This window comes from Equus asinus, chromosome 7 (genome assembly GCF_041296235.1).
Source record: "Equus asinus isolate D_3611 breed Donkey chromosome 7, EquAss-T2T_v2, whole genome shotgun sequence".
Classification (NCBI taxonomy): domain Eukaryota; kingdom Metazoa; phylum Chordata; class Mammalia; order Perissodactyla; family Equidae; genus Equus; species Equus asinus.
The window spans coordinates 60,464,988-60,488,825 of NC_091796.1; the positions used below are offsets into that span (position 1 = coordinate 60,464,988).

The window sequence follows — 23,838 nt, forward strand, 5'->3', positions numbered from 1 at the left end:
GAAAATGCTTTTATTACTTCTGTTTCTCAGCTCAAGTGCAATTAACAGTAAAATGAAATGTGGCTCACTATGCTTTCCTCAGACTTATGTTAAATGACCTTATTTTAAAGAAAAACGAGGCAGAAATCCTTCCCCAGTAGCTTTTCTTGGGAAGAGCTCTACTCCTCGGGCTATTTCTGTATGCCCTTTCAGCAACAAGATTTTCAGTCTCAGCATATGTGAATTTCCAGTTTCTTCTTTATTGGGAATAACTAGAAAAAGCATGAAATGGAGTTCAGAAATAGTAAAGAGAGATGATATTAAATAAGAGCAGTAGGAATTCTGCCAAGAAGCCTTGAGAGGAATGACAGGAGCGGAGGGAAAGGCTCTTGCACGTGGAACAGCTCCTGCGTGGCGAGGAGGAGGCGCTCAGAGGAGCTCCCAGCGAGGCGTGGCCTGGCTGCCGTTTCAGTCATCGAAATCAGACTGCAGCGAAAGTGGGCTTCTTTACTTTTTAATGAAAAATTTCAAAAACACAAAATAGAGTAAGTATTTGTCATAATGAACAAATATAATGAACCTCCAGGCACCCATCACCCCAGACTCAACAGTCATCAACTCATGGCCAAATTTGCATCTTCTATAAACCTACTAATCCCCACCCCTACCCAGATGATTTGGAAGCAAATCCCAGATTTTACATTATTTCACCCACAAACCTTTCATTATATATGTATATATCTATATCCATGTATATGTACCCATTATCATACCTTTGAATATTTTATGTTAAGAAATTATTGTTAATTTTCAACCAGAGTTCAAATTTTCCAATTATCTCATAATTTTTTCTTTGTTTGTTTGAATCGGGATCCATATAAGGTCCATATGTTGCAATTGGTAGATGTTTCCCTTAAAATCTTTCAGTCCATGTTTCAGTGAAGATCCGGGCATGGGGAGAAATGCTTCTTCACAGGTGCCTACTTCTCCATGAATAGTCTGCAACAAAACCAAATAAATGTATCATGGTCCTGTAGAAACTATAGGGTAAGGAACTTCTTCAACACTTCTAACAACCGAATGAAAATAACAGTGAGTATAGATTTCATATATTGTGGATTCAGAAGTGTCAAAATGTAACTTCATTTTATTAATTTTTAACTTGAGTCCTTATTCTGTCTTTTTTTTTGAAAACTCAGTCTAGTCTCAGATAAATCTAATCGGGTCCAGTGAGTTTTCAATTTTAGTCACCTTCGGAACACCCGCCCCCCCCTTCTCCCAGGAGCTGATGCTGTCAAAAGGACCCACTTACCTGCAGTTTTGTGTGGGTGGGGAGGAACTGAGCCCTCCTGTTTCATTGTTCCCTCTGTTTTCCATTGCTGCATACATAATGAGCTGCCACAAACTTAGTGGCTTAAAGCTACACTTGCTTATTAGCTCACCGTTCTGTGTGTCAGAATTCTTGCGCAGCATGACTGGGTTCTCTGCTCGGGGAAGGCTGAAATCAAGGTACTGGCCGGGTGAAGTTCTTGTCTGGAGGCTCTGGGGCAAATTCACTTCCGAAGTTATTCTTGTTCTTGGCAGAATTCAATTCCTTTTGGTTGTGGGACTGAGGTCCTGGCTTCATTGCTAGCTGTTAGCTGAGAGCTGCCCTCCACATCTAGATATCACCCACATCCCTTGCCACATACACCCCTCTGTCTTCAAGCCAGGAAGGGCACATCAAATCCTTCATGTACTTCAAATTTCTGACTTCCTCTTCGGTAACCAGATGGAGACAACTGTCTGCTCTTAAAGGGTTCCTGTGATTGGATAGCGCCCCACTCCCCTCACTGTCCCCATATAATCTCAATATCTTGATACCAACTGATCTAGAAACTTAATTACATGTGGGTGTAATGTAATGTGGGTGTATGTGGGTAACATCTGCAAAATGCCGCCACAGCAGTTCCTAGATGGGTGTTTGATTGAATATCTGGGAGAAGACTCATGTACACCAGGGGCTAGGAAGGGGTTGGGGGTTGGTGAGGGCATCTTAGAATTCTGCCTACCGCAACTTCCATGGTAAAAATTCATGAGCTGCAGCTGTGTCATCAGCTGTCCATGCTGTATCTTCTGATGGTGCATCTTCTGGTCCTACCTTGAGCGTTGGGCTGGTCCTTGAGACAGGATCTTTCTCTCTCTCCAAGATAATCTCTAGAAGTGAGGAAAGCAGGACTGGAGGCTGGAAGAGAAGCTGATCCTCAGTGCATTGGAAACGGCAGCTTCAGCCTGTCCTAATGGGAGCTGGGACAGCCCTTCAGAGTCAGCCCAAATGAGACAATGGGGCTGGGCTTGTGTATCTCCACATCAACCAGTCACTGGCCACAAGACACTCCCTGGGGTCGGAAGTGATGCAAATCTCAAGGGAGGCAGCTCCCTGTGTTGAGGGGAGTTTCCAGGCAAGGACCCAGCTGTGAGGCAGCTGCTGTTCCCAGCAGCCAGGAGATGGGTTCTGGGCCCAGAAGAGGGTAGACTAGCACACCCTACCTCAATATCCACACCACCCAGCTTTTCTCCTTTTCCCTTTTTTCTAAGGTACACCTGGGGCTTTCCTTTTGAATTTATAAGCCAAGAGTTCTGGCATATTTGTTCTCTAGTTCTGCTGTGCCTGAGTTAGCAAAAAGGCTTCATATTTTATGAACCATTTTGCCACAGCAAAATGGATATTCAAGTATATAATATCCATTATTACAATTTAATGTATAATAGCATTTTATTGATTTTTTATTTGTGAGTATACTACTTTACTGGGAATTTTTTGTCAATAAAACTTTTGAGTCACCTCAGATCCTCTCTGGACAGAGGGAGAGATAAAGCCATCAAATGTTTATAGATTCTCATGGGTTCACTTACAGCCTGAGTTCTGTCAACTCAGTTTCCCCATAAAAACCATAAAAGTCATTTTCTAAGTGCCTGGTCCCCGTCTGTCTGCCCTGGGCAGTCACAGGCTTCGTGAAGCACACATCCTCTGCTACCTGCATCCCTCTATCTCCAGTGCTCGGTGCTCAGCAGTGAATGGATCTGACCCTCATCTGATATAAATAAATACATATATACATAAATAAAACGACCATAGTTTCTATTGAAGGATATATTCCACGGCCTTTAAATCTTAATAGATATGAAAATTAAATAAGACGGAAAGACAGGATAAGACAGGCATTTTGACACTGTTAGTGGCAATTCTTAAAGCTCACCCTGTTAGATGGTGCTGTAGAAGGAGGGCCTGAAATTCATGCACAGTTCAGAGACAAGCTCACAAAGCTTTACCTGTGAGAGCCACAAATATGTGATCTATTCCAGAAATTTTCTTTGGCTAGTCTAAAGGAAAAGTCCAGTATGAAGATGAAAATACCAGGGTTGATGACCAAAGAACTAGATTCTGCCAGCACTGGATCCAGTTTGGCTGACTTAGGCCCAGTGGCTAACTTAGACCCATCTTTGTCAGGAGCAGAGGGAAGCCCATTGATTCTGCTGGGAGAAAGTGAGTGATTCAGCCCCAGGTCAAGGTGGACAGGAGGTGGAAAGCATTGGGGAAAATATGTACCCAACCCGTTCAACAACTGACCTTTGAGAAGGCCAAATACCTAGAATGTTCCTGTTGCACTTGAGGAGAACAGGAGCTGCAGTTGGCTGGCTGTTTCCAAAGCAGTGAAAATTGTCCTTGGGATTCTGGATAACTTCTTACAAAAGACAAGTGTGTGGAGCACAATTTTGTGAGTGACCTTCAATTCTGCCATATAAAGCAAGTGAATTCATTGGAATCAATTCCCACTCTAAGCTGCTAACCAGCTCACAAGCCAGATCAATAGGATGCTGGCTACTCATCTGACAGCTATATGGGCGTCTTACCTCTAATTGTTGTTTCATTTTAAATCCAGTTTCAAAAGAATGTTTTGTAGGAGTTTAAGAAATATACTATTGATATTAATTTGAATTAACAAATGATAAAACAACAGTAATTAAAGCTGTGTGGTATGAACACGTGAAAAGCGGATCAATGGGACACACTAAGAAGTTTAGAAATAGAGCTGTGTACGTACAGGTATTCAGTATAGGATAAGATTGGCGTTTCAATAAGTGGAGGAAAAATAGTTTATTTAATGAATGTTTGAGGAAAAGAAATAAAGTTAAATCTGTATCCTGTAAACTAGGATAAGTTCCAGATGGACCAAAAAATGTATTTGGGAAAAAAAGGGAATCATTTGGTTACTAGAGGAAGTCCTGTGGCAATTTATTTTTGCAATGATCTTAGAAAAGGGAAGAACTTTCTATATATGGTACAAAATCCAGAATCTGTACTTTGCGTAATAAAGAATTTGGCTGGCCTTTGTCTCTAGTTCCCACGAGGTAACCTCTAAATCACTGGAATTTTGGGGTGATAAGAATACCTTTATCATTCAGGGTGGACCCTGAGAGTTTACTCTGAGGAGATTACTCAGATGGGGACTGGCCACATAGGAAGACCAGTCACGTGATTCAAAGGCTGGGGCTTTGGGACGGGAGGGGTGAGCTGGAGATTGAGTTCACACAAATGGCCAATGATTCAACTAATCACACCTACAGAGTGAAATCCTAATTGAAAACCCTGGACGTTGATGCTCAGGTGAGCATCTCTAGTTGCCAATACTCTGCATATTGTCACACATTGATGTGCTAGGGCAGTGATGCATCCTAACCCCACAAGGAGAGGACACCAGAAGCTGTGCATTTGGGATCCTCCCAGACCTCACCGTAGGTGTCTCTTCTTTTGGCTGTCCTGGTTTGTTTCCTTCTTGCTACAGTAAAACTAAAGTTATAAAACTGGAGAGCACTTTCCTGAGTTCTGTGAGGTGTTCTGATGAATTATTGAACCTGGGCAGGCAGTGGGAACCCCTGAACTTGTAGCCTGTTGGTCAGAAGTGTAGGTGGTCCTGGGGCCCCTGAACTTGTGGCTGGTGTCTGAAGTGAGGGCAGTCTTCTGATGGCGCCCTTACCTACGAAGTTTGGCCTAACTCTGTGTAGTGGGAGTCAGAAGTCATTGCACCATTAAAAAGGGGAATAATAAATATAATTACATTAAACTCAAATTTTTCTACATGGCCTCCTCAGAAGCAGTGTAAAAAGACCAGTACAAACCGGGGAAATGTTTACCACTCGTATCACCAAAAATGACCAATTTTTCTAACAAATAAAGAGTATCTACAAAAACTTAGTAGAAAAAGAAGCTTACCTAAAAAATGAAATGCAAACACCATTTAAATTTATGAAAAGAGGCTCGACATCACTCATAATGAGAGAAATGCAAAATGATACTTCTTGAGACCCAGATTGGTAAAGATCAAAAGGCTGGATGGCAAACTGTGTGAGAGAAGTGCGGCGCTGAGGGCTCTCAGTCTTTTGGGGGAAGCGTCAGTGTGTGTAACCTCCAGGAAGAGCAATTCATCAATGACTGGAAAAGCTGTCCTGCTCTAAAGCCCGCTGGTACTACTTCTAGAAATTGATTGCGTAGGCATACTTGTCCATGTGTAAAATCATTTATGTACAAGATTATTTATTTATTTTTACAGAGTTGTTTTTAATAGCAAAATATTGGAGATAATCTAAATGTTCATCAATAGGAGAGAGGTCAAATAAATTATGCTGCACCCAAACAATAACAGGAATCCATATATCCATTCAATAAAATGGAGTAGGAAGCTTTTATGTACTTCTTTAAAATAAAGGAAGTGAAAAACGGGGGCGCAGCAAAGTGGGCGTTGTAAGCCGCCAGGTTGTTAAGGGAGGGGAGTGTACTGGTCTGCCTGGGCTGTCATAGCAAATGCCACAACTGGGGGCTTAAACAACGGAAATTTGTTTTCTCACAGTTCTGGAGGCTGGAAGTCCGAGATCAAAGTGTTGGCAGGGTTGGTTTCTTCCGGACCTCTGTCCTTGGCTTGTAACCCTCCCTCTGTCTCTTCCCTCTGTGTCTGTGTCCTTATCTCCTCTTCTTATAAGGACAACACTCATTTTGGATTAGAGCCACCCATATGACTGTGTTACCTTAATCATTTCTTTAAAAGCCCTATCTCCAAATACGGTCACATTCTGAGGTACTGGAGGTTAGGATTTCAACATATCAATTTGGGGAGGGGATGAAATTCAGCCCATAACAGGGTAAAAAGGGAAGATTGCTATGGCTGTTGACATATGTCTGTATATGCGTAAAATATCTATGGAATTTACGCAAGAAATCGTTAACACTATTTGCCTCAGAGGAGGAGACCTGAATGACTGGAGGAGGGGCAGGGATGCGGGACATTTCATTATATGCTCTTTAGAACCTTCTGAATTTTGAATCGTAACTTATGTACCAAAAGAATATACAAATTTTTTAAATTTTAAATTAAGAAGTTGAATTGCCATCTAGGACTTCAGACTATATCTGGCATTTAGTTGGAGGACTGTTTCTCTGTTGATGAAGTAACTAGTCCTTACATTCTTCAAGGACGATAATTGCGTGCCTGGCACTTACGTAATGGAAATAAAGCTCCTGGAAGTCAATGTTGTCACAAGATGAATGCTTCCTATTTTAAAAATAAGTGTCTGGACATTTATCTATTTTCAGAGTCCAATTTTCTGTGACAATAGCTTTTCCCCATCACTGACTTCAATGCATAGGATAATGTGTTTGTAGCTGACAACTGTTTCACGGTATGCAGCATAATGATGTATATTCACTCAGGCTAAGATACATGTAATTGAACAACATTTTTATTAGTTAGTTATAGGTGGAATAATATGTCCTGCATTGCCAAAAGTTGGGGAAATAAAGCTGTGTCTTAATAAATCTCAACATTAAGATTAAATTTCCCACTATGTCTTGAAAAGTTGGAAAGATATAGACTATAGACAATAGGACAGTAGGACCACAGGATATTTTGAGGGATAATAATGGTAGCTGGTAAAGTGGTGAGATTGTTCAGTGCTGTATATTTGCAAAGTGCTTTTACACATAGCTCATTTATTCATTGCAGCTACTCTTCAAAGCATAAATTTTGACTCATTTTGTAGATGAAAAATGTGAGGCAGTGTACCAGGAAAATGACCAGCATCAATTATGAATCTTCTTGTGATTCAAAGGCTGTGGGTGCAGTATTTGTATCTAGAAATATTGCCAATTTATTGAAATTGGTCCAACTTCAAGCTGGCTGAGAGGTCTGCTCAAGTACCAAGGAAATGTGATTCAGGGACCACACGTGAAGTTAAAAAGCACTCAAGAGAAGACAAAATCTCCTACATAGTACATGGTCACTTATTTATTGAGTGACTATCAGTGATAATTGCAGTATGAAAAGCATTTTCACATAGTTCGTCTCATTTGATCCTTACCACAGGAAATATGTAGAACAATTCTTATCACAACCCTCAAAGAGACATTATATTAATAGTCTAAAGCCTGGCTTACTTTCTCCCTGTGCTGCTGAATGCTTTAGTACGTATCCACAGGTGACCCTAAAACCTTGCAAAGCACAAAACCTAAATACATGCCAGAACTCCAGTGACAGTCATAGCTGAACATGAAAAGGTTCTTCTTGTCCCCAACAATTAAATATTCAGCGATTGGCACCGTAGAGTGTTAGAAGTCAGGCACAGCCTCTCTCCAAGGTCCTGGGGACCTCATAGGGTCCCAGCCCATCCTCTCAGCACGGCATAATGGACTGAGTAGCATACTGAGAATATTCACTCCTTAGCCTTGGTTACCAATACGATTACAATTGTAACAGCAGGAATTCACTTGTGTTGCCCGTGGACTAGCCAGAGATGAGGAGCCTGTTGAGGAAATAATATAAACTAATCAAAGTGCCTCTACTTCCAGGCTTAGCCTTGATGCAAACTCTGAAATCGTGGTTTCGATCTTTTGTTCTCTAAGAAATCCTGTGTGGCCTTCAAGTTTCTCAGAACCAGCACAGAGCCAGACCCTGGAGCACATCTATTTGGATTCTCTTATTTTCCATACCAGAAAGTCATGACCAATACCCAGGTATTTTCTGAATACCAGGAAAACAGAGTTTTTAAAATATTGTGTGTATGTGTTCACTATGCCTCATTATTGCCTGTCGAAGACAAATATAGCATCTTGGTAAAATATTTTGGAAATGACATTGATTAACTCACTTGTTGACAAAAGCATCTGAAGAATTTAATAACACTTACTCATTCAAGTAGTCAACATATGAATTGACAACCTATGAGAATCACTGCATTGTAAGGCAGTAAGATAATAGGAAAAGCTCCATCTCCAGAGTCAGAAGGACTTAGGTTTGAATTTTAACTCTGCCACCTACTATCTGTGTGATCTTGAGCAAATTACGTTACCTCCATGTGCCTCGGTTTCCTCATCACTGAAATGGTGATATAAGGTGACCCACTCCAATAAGGTGGTTATAATACTCAATAAGGTTGTGCATATAAAGCTCTGGCCCAATAGTCCCCAGCCTTCCTGTACGTGAGCATCTGTATATGTGAGTGAGTGTGTGTGTATGTGTGTGTGTGTACACTACTAACTATGGTCAACCTCAAAGAGGCAATGGGATGAACCAGGAATAAGAAGATTTTGTCACATTTGAAACTTATCTTGTACAATTCACTTAATTTCACTGAGCCTGAGTTTCTACATCCGTGAAAGCTTTCCTGCCTTCCTTGCAAAGTTATTGTGAGTTCAAAATGGTATAACACACAGGAACATGAACATTCCCTATACACTGTAATGTGCCAGATAAATGTAGAGGACTATTAGAGTATGGCTCAGAAGGGATTCAGGACCTCCATCTAATTGCTCTTTCAAGTGTTCAGCAACCATGAGGGTTCCTATGGTAAGGACATTAGTGAAACATACTAAGGATCTTAGAAGGGGCCGTCTTTTCTCATCTTCATGCCCTTTGCACCCATCCATGTCCCTAAATACACAGAGATTGAAGCTAACTGAATACAAGCCCCCTTCTGAGAGAGGGGCATGTAGCCTTGCCTGTGTGGCCCATCTGCAGCAAATAAAGATGATTTCCTATTTCAGAGAGAGAGAACGCCAATTCCCTTTAGGTGTCCACGTTGAAGAAACTCTTTCACATGTACGCAGAGACACATACAAGAATGTTCATTCCAGCTCCCTTTGAGATAATGAAAAGGTGAAAACCTAACCCTCTCTCAGTAGGAAAACAAGTAATAAACTGGTCTATTCGTACAACGTACTCAGCAGTTAATATGAATGAACTGGATCAGACATCGGGCAAACTATGCCTTGTGAGCCAAATCCTGGCTCCCAGTCTGTTTTTGTAAATAGAGTTGTGCTGGAACACAGGCACATCCATTTGTTGACATATTTCCTATGGCTGCTTTCTCACTGCAAGGACAGAGCTGAGTAATTGTGACAGACACTATATGGCCAGCAAAGCCAAAAACTTTTACCATCTGATCCATTACAGAAAAAGTTTGCCAACTCCTGAACTTAATCAACATTTATGAACATAATAAATCTTAAAAACATAATGTTGAATTAAAAAAAGTTGAAAAAGATGTAAACAGCATGACAGTTTATACAACATATTTAAACACACTAAACAATAGTATATATTGTTTATATGCTACATAGTATATACTATTGTTTAGTGAATGTACAAAAACATAGAAATGATCAAAAGCAATGAAATGATCATAATATGCCACAACTTTAAGGCATAGATTCTTCTGGAGAGGATGGGAAGATAAAATGTTTGAGAAAGGTTTTAGTTACGCCTCCAATTTTTCATTTCTTTTTTTTAAAAGAGAGATCTGAAGGAAATACAGCAAACTGTTAGCATCAGTCTAATATTAGCAGTATGTATCTAAATGGGTGTTCTTTTTGCATATCTTTATACATTTGAAATAGTTTCAAAGTTTTACAAATGATAAATAAAAAGAAAAAACAAAGAAAAAATAACGCGTGTAAGGGTTTCTCTTCCAAGATGCTTACCATAGTATTGTTTATCAAGGAAAAAGAAACTAAATATCCAGCAAAAGGAAACTGGTTAAATTAGTTATAGAACATTCATAATTCGCATGATTCACAATCATTAAAATGCTTCCTATATACAACCTAACTATCCATTAAGAGTAGAACTGGTAGTTAAATGGTGGTTCATTCATGCAGTAGAACACTGCAGAGTGATAAAGAGAATGAGCTACACTTTCAAGCAATGGTGTGGGTCAATCTAACAGACTTGTGATCAGCAAAAGAAGCCAGATCCTAAAGAGTACATACTATAGTGCACAGGCAGGCCTGACTGGTGGGGTTAGAAGTCAAGATGGTGGTTACTGCGGGGAGGGGAGGGGGATTTGTACGGATTGGGAAGTGGCACAGGGGAGCCTCTGCGGTACTGGAAATATTCTGTTGCTTGACGTAGAAGGACACACGTGGACACTACACAGGTGAACGTTATGGAAAAATACACTGAGGTATACAATTAAGATCTGTGTACTTTGCTGTATGTATGTTATACCTAACATGTTTTTAAGTGCTTTTGTAGAAGAATGTTGAATTACTTGGGGAAATGTTGGGAATGTGTTGTTGAGTGAAAGAAAAGTGGTTACAAAGCAGTAGCATAATGTGATCCAAAAAATTTTCTAACTTTTTCTTTTCTTTTGTGAGGGAGATTGCCCCTGAGCTAACATCTGTTGTGGATCTTCCTCTTTTTGCTTGAGGAAGATTGGCCCTGAGCTAGCATCCGTGCCAATCTTCCTCTATTTTATATGTGGGATGCTGTGACAGTGTGGCTTGATGAACAGTATGTATGTCTGCCCGCGCCCGGGATCCGAACCTGCAAACCCTGGGCCACCGAGGTGGAGCATGTGAACTTAACCACTACACCATGTGGCCGGCCCCCCCCAAAATTAAATGTACCATATATGTGTGTATAGATATGTATGTATACATGTGTGTATACATATCTACATATAAATACATATAAGCATAGAAAATGTGCTAACCCTGAAAATAAAATATTGTTACAACCCATTGCACTTTTTCTGTGCATTTCCATAGTTAATGACAGAACAGCTAGTCTCCAGAAAGACTTTGAACCACACTTTCCTTGGAGAGTCCCTTCCCATGAAGCTAGGCTGGCTTGTGACTCGTATCAACAAAGAGAATGTGGTAGGAATGATATTGTGCCAATCTAGGCCTAGCTTTTAAGAGGCTTGGCAGTGTCTGCTTCTCATCTTTTGGATCACATGCTTTTAGGATCCTTGAACGGCCATGTGAGAAGATACCATGTGGAAAGAGAGAAACCCCAAGACAGTGAAAGAGAGAGAGAGGAGATGGAGAGAGAGAGGAAGGAGGGGGCATGGCTGCCCCAGCATCCCAGCGAAGCCCAGATTTCATCCCCTCCAAGGCTTCCTGGAAGTGAACCATCTTGGACTGCTTCAGCCCAAACAGGCCCGGGAACGACTGCAGGCCCAGCTGACATCACAAGGAGAAGAACCATCCCCCTGAGTTCAGTCTGAATCATGGGAGATAATGAAATGCTGTTGTTTGAAACCATTGAGTTGTGGGTGGTTTGTTACCAGCAAGAGATAACTGAGACACTGACCCAGGCCAATTCCATCGGAAATGGCACATCTGCCTTACTGTCCCCGAACTTCACAAATCCAACTTATGTGCACACAGCTAACCACCTCCCCCCAGGCCCTCCATCCTCCCGTGTTCCTCATAGTGAAGACTGCACCACCATCCATAGGGTTGCCCAGCATCCCCAGAGACGAGAGGGGGAAACTCATTGGGTTTGAGCTGTGATACCAGCTTTGTTCTGTCCCCAGGACTCAGCCCGGGCCTGGCAATAGTACTGCTCAAAAATCGCTTATGGAAGGAATAAATGAAATTGTTCTGTGTTCTCACACTTCCATTTCCCACGCTGCCTATTTTACCCCCAGCACTATCCCTCTCACAATTGATTAGCTTAACTCTTTACCTTGGAGACTAAGCTGGAAGTCACGTTTTCCAAGGTGCCCCCTACTCCCCAACTCCCACCTGGTAATTAAGGCCCCCCACCCTGTGTTCCCCAAATAGTTGTGCACAGAGATTGGCATTACAGCACAACGAAAACAGCACAGAGACAGGCTGCACACTCGCCTTTGTGGCTAGTAGGCGGATAGTTCGTTAGGAGTGCCTCCTAATGCTTCTGTCCCTCATGGCCGAACCAGTCTGTTCCCTGCAGCCATTCTACACTTGAAGCTCAGCTATGAGGGTTTTCGCTCAACTGCGATGAATGAGCAGGTGCTGCCTGGAATGAAGAAGGCTGACTTTCTGGAGTCCATAGTGAGATAATGGTCAAACAGTTCAGACTTGTGGAGAGAGAAATGGCTTTCTGAATTCCAATGACTCCCCTTCAGATCAATAGCCAGGCTTCGCTGACTCACGCTAGACAGTTTGGGGTCCAGATAGTCCTAGGTGACTTCTGGAGGAACCTCACAGGGAACTGTGAAATGAGAGCCATGGAGCGCTGAGGTGACGGTGAGCTGCCCCGGGAGCAGGAGAACAGGATGGTCACCACCCATAGAGCAGGATCAGGTCAGGGCTGAGCCGTGAATGACCCGCAGCAGCACCAGCCTGAGCTGAGCTGGGAGAAAGTCATCTGGGGAGGAGCGGAGGGCACGCAGGATTGGGGGTAAGTGAGTTGTAGGGACCCTAGACTCTGATTGTGCTGAGAAACCAGGCCTGAATTCATACCAGCTGCAGACACACCAGCACCAGGGCCTGTGTAGCTACGAAGAATCAGGTGGGACCACTCATACCTGAGCAGAGACCCTGGGCCATCACCCAAATGCCAGGGCTGACAAGTCACTCCTGGGCCAGTGGAAGCCAGCAGACTAGAGCATCCTGGGAGGAAACGTGAGCTCTTCCTGGAACACAGATGCGTGTTAGGAAGGAGGAGAAGGATGAAGAAAAGAGCCTGGGTAGGGAGCTGAACTTCAAATTACTGTTTTAAACTGAAAAGGGCTGAAAGAGGTGGAAATACCTGTAAAGAACACGTTTAAATTTGTGCTGCAATCAGGGCCTCTCATCCAGTAGAAGATGAGCTCGGTGACAGCTGATAGAGGAGCATTGGCTTTGCACATGTGTGTAGCACGTAAATTGCAACTCTCACTACACACAGACAAGGGTGACCTTGATCGGGTATTAACTTCTCCAGGCCTCCATCTGTTAAGAGAGGATAATGCACCTACGTCATAGCTGTGTGGTAAGGACTAAATGCCATAAGACCTAGGAACGGTGCTGGAAGTGGAGTTGGCCCTGAAAATGTGGCAGGTGTACCTTTCTCTCTGTGATAAAACCCTGAATTTCTGTGGCTGATTGTCTTCCCTGTCTGGATGTCTAGTATCCAGCTCACTAGACCACAGGCAGCTCAAGGACAAGGACTCTGTCTATCCGGTCTTATGTCTTTAGCACTGAGCACAGTGCTAGGCACATGTTTGTTGAATGAATTTATCCTGAAAGATGAAAATAAGCAGGCTTAAGGCAGGGTGCCTCCAGGTGGACTGGCAGGCAGTGTGGGGAACAAAGCTCCAGCATGCATGTTGGCTTCTTGCCTCTGTGAACTTGCTTCTCTCCCCAGCGGGGTGAGGTTCAACCCGCCCCTATGGTGCCAGGAACTGCCAACAGAAATTGTGGGTCTGATGCTGTGGGTTATGCCGGTCAAGACAGGTCTAAGCCACTACTGTTCACAAAGACTGTCAGATGTTAATGGCATGAGGACGCTGGCCATCTGCCATTGGAGGCTGAACAGCTGCCTGGCAGGGAGAGACGTACCATATATTTACCAAGAGCCTGAAGGGGAAGATTAAGGTCTGAGACACGAGTGAGTCAAGAGTCGGGCAAGAAGGGGCTATGGGGATTTGCTTGGCTGATGAGAATGACTAATAGCACTGGGCGTTGACGGCATGCCAGGCAGCATGCCCAGACTTTCTGTGTGTTATCTCTTCCAATCTTCACAACAACCCTCCTAAGAAGGTATTCTTAATCCCAGTTTACAATTGAGAAAATGAAAGTCGCAGGGTTCAGTTTTCCTAGGGACACTTGGCCAGCAAGAGGAGGGCAGAGAATTGGGCCCAGGCAGTTTGAACCCACAGGGCATGGTGCACCCCCAGCTGCAGGGCACCATACGCTCTCCTCATGCTTCCCATGGCCTCAGAATGCTCCCCAGTTGGGACATGATTCTGCATCTCATCTTTCTGACCAGACCATAACTTGCCACATCTTTTAGTCCCCCCACTAAACTTTGCAAATGTCTCTAATGAAATTAGACTGCAGGGGGGTGGGAGGAGATACCCAGGACATGAGCCCCAGCTCGGCCACTAAGCAGCAGCCCTCCAACCTGAGGTCACTTTTCTGCCAAATAGGACTAGTTGACCCCTAAGAGACTCCCACTCAAACGGTCTATGATTCAGTGAATTGCTATCCCACTGATTCCATTTCACAGGACTGCACCCAGCCTGCGTGGAGATCATCAACCCCAACTAGGCTCTGTTTAAAAATGTCACTCTAGAAATCTGTCTTTAGGGTCGGCCCCGTGACCAAGTGGTTAGGTTCACACATTCCACTTCAGCGGCCCAGGGTTTTGCTGGTTTGGATCCTGGGCGTGGACATGGCACCGCTCGTCAAGCCATGTTGAGGCGGTGTCCCACATGCCACAACTAGAAGGACCCACAACTAAAACATGCAACTCTGTAGCGGGGGGCTTTGGGGAGAAAAGGAAAAATAAAATCTTTAAAAAGAAAAGAAATCTGTCCTTAGAGATAAGTGTGCAGGACGAATGGCAGAGTCTGGCTCCCAAATAAAACATATTAAAATAAGCATGGATATTTTGAGTGCAGGGGCTGCAAAGTTGGCTACGAACATCAGAAAAACTGCAAGGAAGACCCCAGCCATCTAACTGGCAGACCCTGAGGCTGCAATTCAAACAAACAGGGACAGGTGTGGCTTGAAAGCACACATCCCCTGTTAGCAGTCTCTCGCTCTTATTGGCTCAGCTCCACCCAGAAATCTCATCACTAAGCAGCCCAGACAAATGGTTTCAACTCTATCCATTACACCAGCTCTCCAGTCCACAGGGCGGCCCAACATAGGGAGGATTTCTTAAGGGAATAAAACATCCAAAACCTATAGATCTTCTGCCACAGGAAACCATCCCCTCTCTGGAGCACAGCACACATTTCTCCCAAAGCTGTTTCATGTAGCGTCCGCATAATTCCTGGCGCCGTGAAGGAGAAGCTACAGCCTGAGCAGGCTCCTTGTGTGCAGCCCCTGGGGCCTCTGGCGAGACGATGCTGTCGACAGCAGCACACTATATTGGTACTCAGATCAACGTCTTTAACGTCTAGCTCCAAAATGAACAAGACCTAAGGAAAATAAGGAGCCCAACTTCTACTTTACAATCTTTGAATGGGAGCAAACCAGACTTTCTGGCTAAATTCTTAGATTTTTAGCAGAGCCACCGAATTTTAGACACTTCACAACTTCTAAAGAACCCATGAAAATTGCTCAACAACCTAGAAATAGATGGTGAATGTGGAGGACGTCTTGGTGAACCAAGGGTCTGGGCACTGCTTTTCCTCCCGGCAGGTGAAGAGCCTGCCTATCCCAAGGCCAGCTCTAATCCATCATCACTCAGGCGCTATCTGCCAGCCGTTGGCAAGTTTTTGGCCCCTTGACAGCACCTGTCTGGTGATCTGGGCTGATTGCCAGCTGCTCTCCTGTCCCTCTTGCTGAGCAGAGGGGACAGCCTTCCCTCAGCCCCCATTCCTTCCAATCCACGTCCTCCCCCAACCCCAACACACACACACACACACACACACACACACACAAGCGCGCGCGTGCTCACGCAACTCCGGGGTGACAAATGAGCAGTCAATTTCATTTCACTGCCCTCAACAAGAACGCATACCAGATGGAAGGCCATAGAAAGCGCTGAGCGCCTTGGAAGGCGCGGGGTGGGCTGTTTGGGGGGCTGTCACCATAACAACAGGAAAAGCACTGCTGAGGTTTCTATTTTGGTGCTGCCACTAATTACTATGAATGTTTCATTCGCCCTGTGATCAGCCGTCCCCAAGGCAGCCTGTTACCGGCAGATGGCTTGTTTTCTTCTCTCTAGAAAGTAAGGCAAAGACCACAGTTGTATTTGGTTGTTTTATTCTTTTTAAAAACACTGAGAGGCTTAAGAATGCTTTGTTTTTACATTGTATTGCAAGAACTCAGATGCCTCAAGATTCTCTCCAAACAAACCCCATTCTGTGGAAATGAAAGGGAGCATTAGCTAAGTTAGTGTTAAACGCATTCGGGCGGGGTGGGAGGCTACCCCGCACTTACACTTGGAGATACTTCCTAAGTCTCCCTGTTGACCCCTCTGACAAGTAGATCAATAAGAGATTATTTTTGCAAGTTAATCTTTCCCTATTTACATATTAGAAGTTGAACTCTCCAAGATTGATCCTGGACAAGCTTGGTGTTGACACGGAGCCACCCTTCAAACCAGTGCAGGGTTGGGTGGGTTTGGTGTGGCTCTGGGGGCAAAAGTGACACCAAGTTTCACCAAGGATGACAATAATTCAATGTCCTTTAAAAAATCTATTTCTATTAACAATGTTTCATAAAGGTTTGAGGCAACTGATCAAAAAATATGTATAATATTTAAAAATAAATATTTCAGGGAAGTGATATCATAAAAACAATGGGTATGAAAATAATAAAACTAAGATGAGAATAAGACAAAGAAATGCATGCCATATAGCTCTGTACACTGGCTAGAGGAAAAAAAACCACCACGTTACAAGATATTTATTTCTCCCAGAAGCTAAAACAAACCAGATATTCACAAGAAGCACAGCTTTTCCTGATGCCGGGCCCTGCGGGAAATGCCCCACCTCCTCGTGAAGAGACGCTGTTAAAGAGAACATCATGCGACACTTGTGAAAGAATGGTCAGGCAGACTTCATTCAGGGAGCTGTTGTGCCGGGTGTGAGGACCCTGCGGTGGGATTCTGAGGTGGGGAGAGAGAGTGGGCTCGACTCCAAATACAACAAGGGAAAGTGGGAATTGATAGGCAAGCAGCAGAGTCAGGGTCAGTGGAAGGAAGATCACTAAGAGAAACATCAAGGATAAGGAGGATTCTGGCTGAATCTCCATGACAGGATTCTTGCTGAAGGCAGGTCAGGTGATCAGACGTCACCAGGGGTGGTGAGGGATGAGGATGCCAATCAAATAGCCAGGGTGACCAGTTATGGAGGGTAAGGCATTCTGGCTAAATTGACTTAGCAGGATTCTTGCTAAAATGCGACAATGCAGAGACAAACACAGAAGCCCAAAAGTCAAGGCCTAGTTGAAAAAGAGCTCAGAGGAACCTCATTAGAGTTTGGTCAAGGAGAGCATCTTGGTCAGCGCTCATGGCAGCTTTCCAGTTGGAGCAGTCTCTGGGCAGCCTGCATGACTTAGAAAGTACCTCATGCTCTTATCTGAGCAGGCAAAATGCTATGCTTTGGGTGCACGGCCCTCAGATGCTCAAGCACCAGGAAGAATCTTCTGACAGAAATTGCTGTCCACAATGGAGCCCATCTTGCCCCTGCAGATGAGCAATTCAAAATGGGAGAGGGGTGGAGAGCCACTCTATCACTGAGTCAGAACCAAGAGGGTGTCATTTTAAAAAGTGTATTCATTATTATTATATAATTTTCTATTTAAAAATCAGAAAAAATATTTTCAAGACAGAAATAAAAGAAATAAATTGACAAAAACCTAGATTCTGGAAATCCACAGAAGGCAATAATTCTCAATCAGGAGGGTGTAGCATAATCTTCAGGGTATGTGAACTTTCTGTTAATCAAAAGAATGCAGAATCAAAAGCAATGAGATAGACTGCTGGTCAGATGATTTAGTAGACAGAATTCAAAGCACGGGATAGCAGCTACACTTTTAAATACTAGAAAGTACTCTGGGAATTGTGCCATTAAAACCAGGAGTGACACTCATGCTAAAATTCATGTGGAATCTCAAGGCACTCTGAATAGCCTGACCAGCCTTGAAAAAGGAGAACAAAGTTGAAGGACTCACAACTCCTGATTTCCAAACTTACTGCAAAGCTATGGTAATCAAATCAGTGTGATACTGGCATAAGGACAGACATACAGACCAATGAAATAGAATAGAAAGCCCAGAAATAAACCCTTGCATATATGGACAAATGATTTTTGACAAGGGTGCCAAGACCATTAAATGAGGGAAAGACAGTCTTTTCAGCTAATGATGCTGGGACAATTGGGTATCTGCATGCAAAAGAATAAAGTTAGGCCTTTCCCTTATTCCATATACGAAAATTAATTCAAAATGGATTCAAAATGGATTAAAGACCTAAACATAAGAGCTAAAAACTATAAAACTCAGAAAAAAATCATTGCGGAAAAGCTTCATGACCTTAGATTTGGCAGCGAACTCATGGATATGACACCAAAAGCACAGGTAACAAAAGAAAAATAGACAAGTTGAGCTTCATCAAAATTTAAAACTTTTGTGCATCAAAGGACACTATTAAGAGTAAAAAGAAAAGACAACCCACAGAATGGGGGAAAATATTTGCAAATCATATATCTGATAAGGAATTAATATCTGGAATATATAAAGAACTTTCACAACTCAACAACAGAAAAAACAACCTGATTAAAAAATGGGCAAAAGACTGGAATAGACATTTCTCCAAAGATATTCAGATGGCCAATAAGCACATGAAAAGATGCTCAACATCACTAGTCATTAAGGAAATGCAAATTGAAACTACCATGAGATATTCCTTGACACCCATTAGGAGGGCTATTGTTAAAAAGATGGAAAATAAGCATTGCCAAGGATGTGGAAAAATTGAAACCCTCACACATTGCTGGTGGGAAGGTAAAATGGTGCAACTGCTGTAGAAAGTTTGGTGTTTCTTTAAAAAGCTGAACAACGAATTACTGTATAACCCAGCAATTTCACTCCCGGGTATATACCCCAAAGGACTGAAAAAGAGACTCAGACAGATACTTGTACACCAATGTCATTGCAACATTATTCACAATAGCCAAAAGGTGGAAACAACCCAAATGCCCATTGACAGGTGAATGGATAAACAAAATGTGGTTTATCTGTGGAATGGAATATTATTCAGCCTTAAAAAGCAAAGAAATTCTGACACATGCTATAACATGGATGAACCTTGAGGACACTATGCTGAGTGAAATAAGCCAGTCACACAAAGACAAATAATACATGATTTCACTTATATGAGAGCTCTGAGCGGTCAAATCCATAGAGACAGAAGGCAGAACGGTGGGTGCCAGAGGCTGGGGCGAGGGGATGGGGAGTCAGTGTTCAATGGGGGCAGAGTTGCAGTTTGTGATGATGAAAAGGTTCTGGAGATGGATGGTGTGATGGTTGCACACCAATGTGAATGTACCTAATGTTTGTTATTGAGCTGTACACTTAAAAATGGTTAAAATGGTACATTTTATGTTATGCATGTTTACTACAATTAAAAGAAAAAACACAAAAGATTCAAAAGCCCATTAGTGGCAACTGTTCCTTCTTTTTGGTAAAATGTATATTTGTATTTAACATAGTTTCCCCTCAAACAGAGGCTCTGCATCTGTGAGAAGTGTGGGCCCCAAGGAGAGGAGTCTGGGTAAGTGCAGCCAGCTTAGCACCGAGCTGAGCACTGTGAACAGCCAAGGAGCTCTCACTCGTTAATAAGCAGCTTTCAATCTTCCTTATTCTTAGTCTAATCCCAGCTGAAGACGAGAGCGGAAGGGACACTGATGATCAAATCCAACAATTTATCAGGGAGCATAGACTTGGGAATAACTCTGCAAATTCACCTCATCACGTTTTTCCTGTGCTGTGCAGAAATCCTCTTACCCTCCCTTGCCTATATTTGGCAGTCATGGTGAGCCCCGCAGCTGTGGGGCAGATGTGTGGTCATGCCTCCTTGGGCAGCAAGGGAGGGCATGTCCACGTGGTCAGCCAAGGCAGCCCAAAAGGAAGCTCGCGAGCATAGAGCGGTTGGGAACACCACCAGAAGTAATGCAGGAAAAGTTGGGGCAGGAGGTAATGGGTGCAGCCAAGACATGTTAGCACCCATCCCACCACTGGGGAGCCTCAGACACACAAAGCGAGGACTGTGTTCCTTCCAGTCGTGCAGCTGATTTTGGAAGCCTGGAGAACTTGAGGAGCTTTGGGTTACACAACTTACACATAAAATGAAGAAGGACAGGAAAGAGGCTTTTAAAGGGAAAAAGTCTGACACAGGTGAAACCCAGTTTTAAATTCTCAGTGCAGGGTCTTTGAGCCTGTGCAATGCCACATGAGTGATGAACGGGGACAGACCAGCACTAGTCGGGCTTCCAGGCCCAGCTCAAATGTCACCTCTTTTGAGAAGCCACCCTCTCTTAGCTGTCCCTCTCTGTGCTCCGGTGTAGGCAGTCTGTGTCTCTGTTACTGCACTGAGGAGGGTGGCAGAGAGGGAGGCAGCGTGGTCCACAGAGTGGACTGAGCACAGGCTAGATTTCAGGTCCTGCTCTTCCAGAAGCTATGCAAATTTGGGCACGTGTCTTAACCTTCCTGAGTTTCCTCATTTGGAAAGCAATCATTCCTACCTCCTAGTGTTATTATAACATTTTATAAAAGGCTGTCTACAATGACCACATAGCACTCACTAAATAGAAGCTACTTTCCTCCAATAGCCAAGATATGGAAACAATCTGAGTGTCCGTCAATAGATGAGGCGGTACAGAAGATGTGGTATGTATCCAAAATGGAATATTATTCAGCCATGAAAAGAAAGAAATCTTGCCATTTGCAACAGCATAGATGGACCTGGAGAGCACTATGCTAAGTGAAATAAGTCAGACAAAGACAAATACTGTATGATCTCACTCATACATGGAATCTTAAAAAAAAAGCTCATAGAGAGAACAGACTGGTGATTGCCAAAAAGGAGTGAAGATGGTCAAAAAGTACAAAATTCTAGTAATAAAAAGTCTTGGGGATGTAATGTACAGCATGGTGACTATAGCTAATAATACTGTAGTGCGTATTTGAAAGTTGCTAAGAGAACAGATCTTAAAAGTTCTCATCACAAGAAAAAAAGTTTTTGTAACTATGGAAATGGATGATAACTAGACTTGTTGTGATGATCATTTTGCAATATATACAAATATTGAATCACCATGTTGTACACCTGAAACTAACATAATGTTATATATCAATTGTATCTCAATTTAAAAAAAGAAAAGAATAGAAACTACCCTCATGGCTGTGATGACCATGTCTCTATTCTGCTAAACTGAATCCTCCTGGGAGGGCAGGAATGTATCTTGGCATCTCTGCCTCTCTCCCCTCAGCCAGGACACACAGCTCCTGGCTTATGTTGGATGGTCAGTGAATGAATGAATGAGCAAGTGCGTGAATGAATGAGTGTGGCATCGACCTATTGTCCAGGGGGCCTTCCTGGGGTCGGAGCAGCTTGGGTAAGTTACCCCCGGCACCAAGCTTAGTCTCTTTAATTCCAAATAAGCCCAATGCAAACACTCACCTTCTCTTGGCAGCTGACGGCCTCCTGCAGCTGGTTCCTTGGGACCTCAGAACACTGAAACATCCCAAGTCCCTCTGAAACCAAAGGGCTTCTGCCAAATAAAAGAGGAAAAAACCCTCTTGGCTTCCGTTTTGGATTTGATGTTTGTTTTTCCCAAAGTTCTCATGACCCTTCGTACTGTGTGAAACATGATATCCCATCAGATTTAGGAAAATATCAAGAGAACAGTGTTACTTCTACTCTAACTGCGTTGTCAGTTTAATGCTGATAAGACCCAAGTTCTTGTTTATTAACCATAAACCAGTGGTTCATAACTGAGTTTGGGGTGGGGGGTGATTTTGCCCCCCAGGGGACATTTAACAATGCCAGGAGACGTTTTTGGTTGTTATGACTGGGGAGGGCGGGGAGTGCCATAAGCATCTAGTGGATGGAGGCCAGGGATGCTGCTAAACATCCTACAATCAGGGACAGGCCCCATGGCCAAGAATGATCCCGCCAAAAATGTCAAGAGTGCGGAGGTTGAAAAAGCCTACTATAAACTGAAACAGGAGAAGAAAGACAGTCACTGTTAAAAGACGATTTTCAAAAAAAGATAAAATCATGATTGTCACACAGATAAAAAATGAACCCATGTTAAAGATTTTATTTAACTCATGAGGGAAGCAAATCTCATAGCCAGTTCAAAAGAGAATCTGAAGAACACATTCATAGATCAGGTGTGAAATTAGTATGCAAATTGAGGCAAAACTGGCTTTCCACAGTTGGGAGGGAAATAAATTGAAGCTCTACCAGACAGGATGTAATTTGCCTCTTTATCAGTCACAGCGACACTACACAGAATGCAAAATAGCTCTCAGAGAACCAGGATCACTTGGAAAGGGTGCCATATACAGTGTGGGGGCCAAACACTGATGCTTGTCAGAATTAAGTGTTTGCCATGTCAAGGTCAGTTTAAGAGTCACGTGGGGATTACTGACTAATTTGAAGCTTCCACATGAGAGCATTGAATCTGTTTTAGTCCCATCCAACAAACCCGCAACCCCAAAGCTGGACCTAGCTTCATAAGACTCTGAAATCCATGGCCTTACTGAGATTTCACTTGCTGAAGGGCTGGTGCAGTTCAGTGACTGGTGGGATGGGGAGCTTCTTTCAAGGCTGGTTTGGGACAGCTGTCTCCGTCTTCCTGCCTCACATCTCTGCCCATCATCAGGAACATGCCTCCTCCGGTTGCTTAGTGTGGAGTTTCTCAAACTTTAATGTGCGTATATGTCACCTGGGATCTTGTGAAAATGCAAATTCTGATTGGGTGGGTCTGGGGTGGAGTTTGGTGCTACAAATTTCTAATGAGCTCCAAAGTTAGACTAGTCAACACTGCTCATTCATGGCCACACTTTGAGGAGAAGGGTTAGAGAGAAGAACGTTCTTTATTACAAGGTGAGGAAAACAAAACACAGACTCCACAAATAGATATCTTATGGATCTCACCAGTCTCCTGAGCTGAGAAATAAGCCTTTGAAATTCTGCAAGCACCTGGAGCAGCAGAATTTGCCAGACACAGGACCAGGTCAGGGTTCTGGGATTTCTTCTGGGTGTGGAAAACTAGCACACTCTGGGAAGAGGGGCGGGCGGATGCTGGTGGAGGAAAAGGCTTAAAGGGAAAGGACTTGAGAAGGGATAAAGGGAAGAGGAAGGGCCAGCTGGGAAGCCCAGCAACCGCAGAGTGAAGGAACGTGGGGTCAGACTGGGAGCCGTGAGCCGCTCGGTCCATGTGCAGCTTTGGGAGTGTTAACTGATCTCAAGAAACAAATGCATTGATCTGGGGAACAGCATACACTGAAGATGAGCAGAGCAGTGTTCAGACCCAGCAGCGGGGATCTCACTCTGAGTGATCCGGATGCATCATTCAGGGCAGTAGGTATCCAGGAGATTCTACCTACCAAGAAGTCCTCAGCTAGAGAAACAAAGGATGATTCTGCTTCAACCCCCTTTCTTCTTTGGAAGTAGCCTCTAGAACGCAGTGAGGAGGCTGCCTCCAACCCTGATTGTAGCTGTTGCCACTGGTGTTGATGAGGATTTTTAGGCTGCTTAATTTTAAAATGGTTTATGATGAGAACTTTTAGCTGGTTACTTTTAAAACTACAGATGAGAAGCAGGCTCCAAGGAGTGAATTTGCTTGCTTGTCCCTTTGTTGGCAAAGATTTACATTTCTAAGGGAAAC

General features: G+C 43.4%; 1 long non-coding RNA gene across 3 annotated transcripts; it reads right to left on the bottom strand.

Moving 5' to 3' along the window:
• Positions 1–50: 50 nt before the first annotated feature.
• On the bottom strand, positions 51–23,234 carry LOC139045683 (uncharacterized). Of its 3 annotated transcripts, none has more exons than XR_011504563.1 (5): positions 23,106–23,234; positions 21,621–21,711; positions 1,422–2,203; positions 753–978; positions 51–489 (listed from the first exon to the last, which is right to left on the bottom strand). It is a non-coding gene; the product is annotated as an uncharacterized lncRNA (long non-coding RNA). The 3 variants fall into 3 exon arrangements; XR_011504562.1 differs by having other exon boundaries at positions 1,292–2,203; XR_011504561.1 differs by having other exon boundaries at positions 59–489; positions 2,031–2,203.
• Positions 23,235–23,838: the final 604 nt, after the last annotated feature.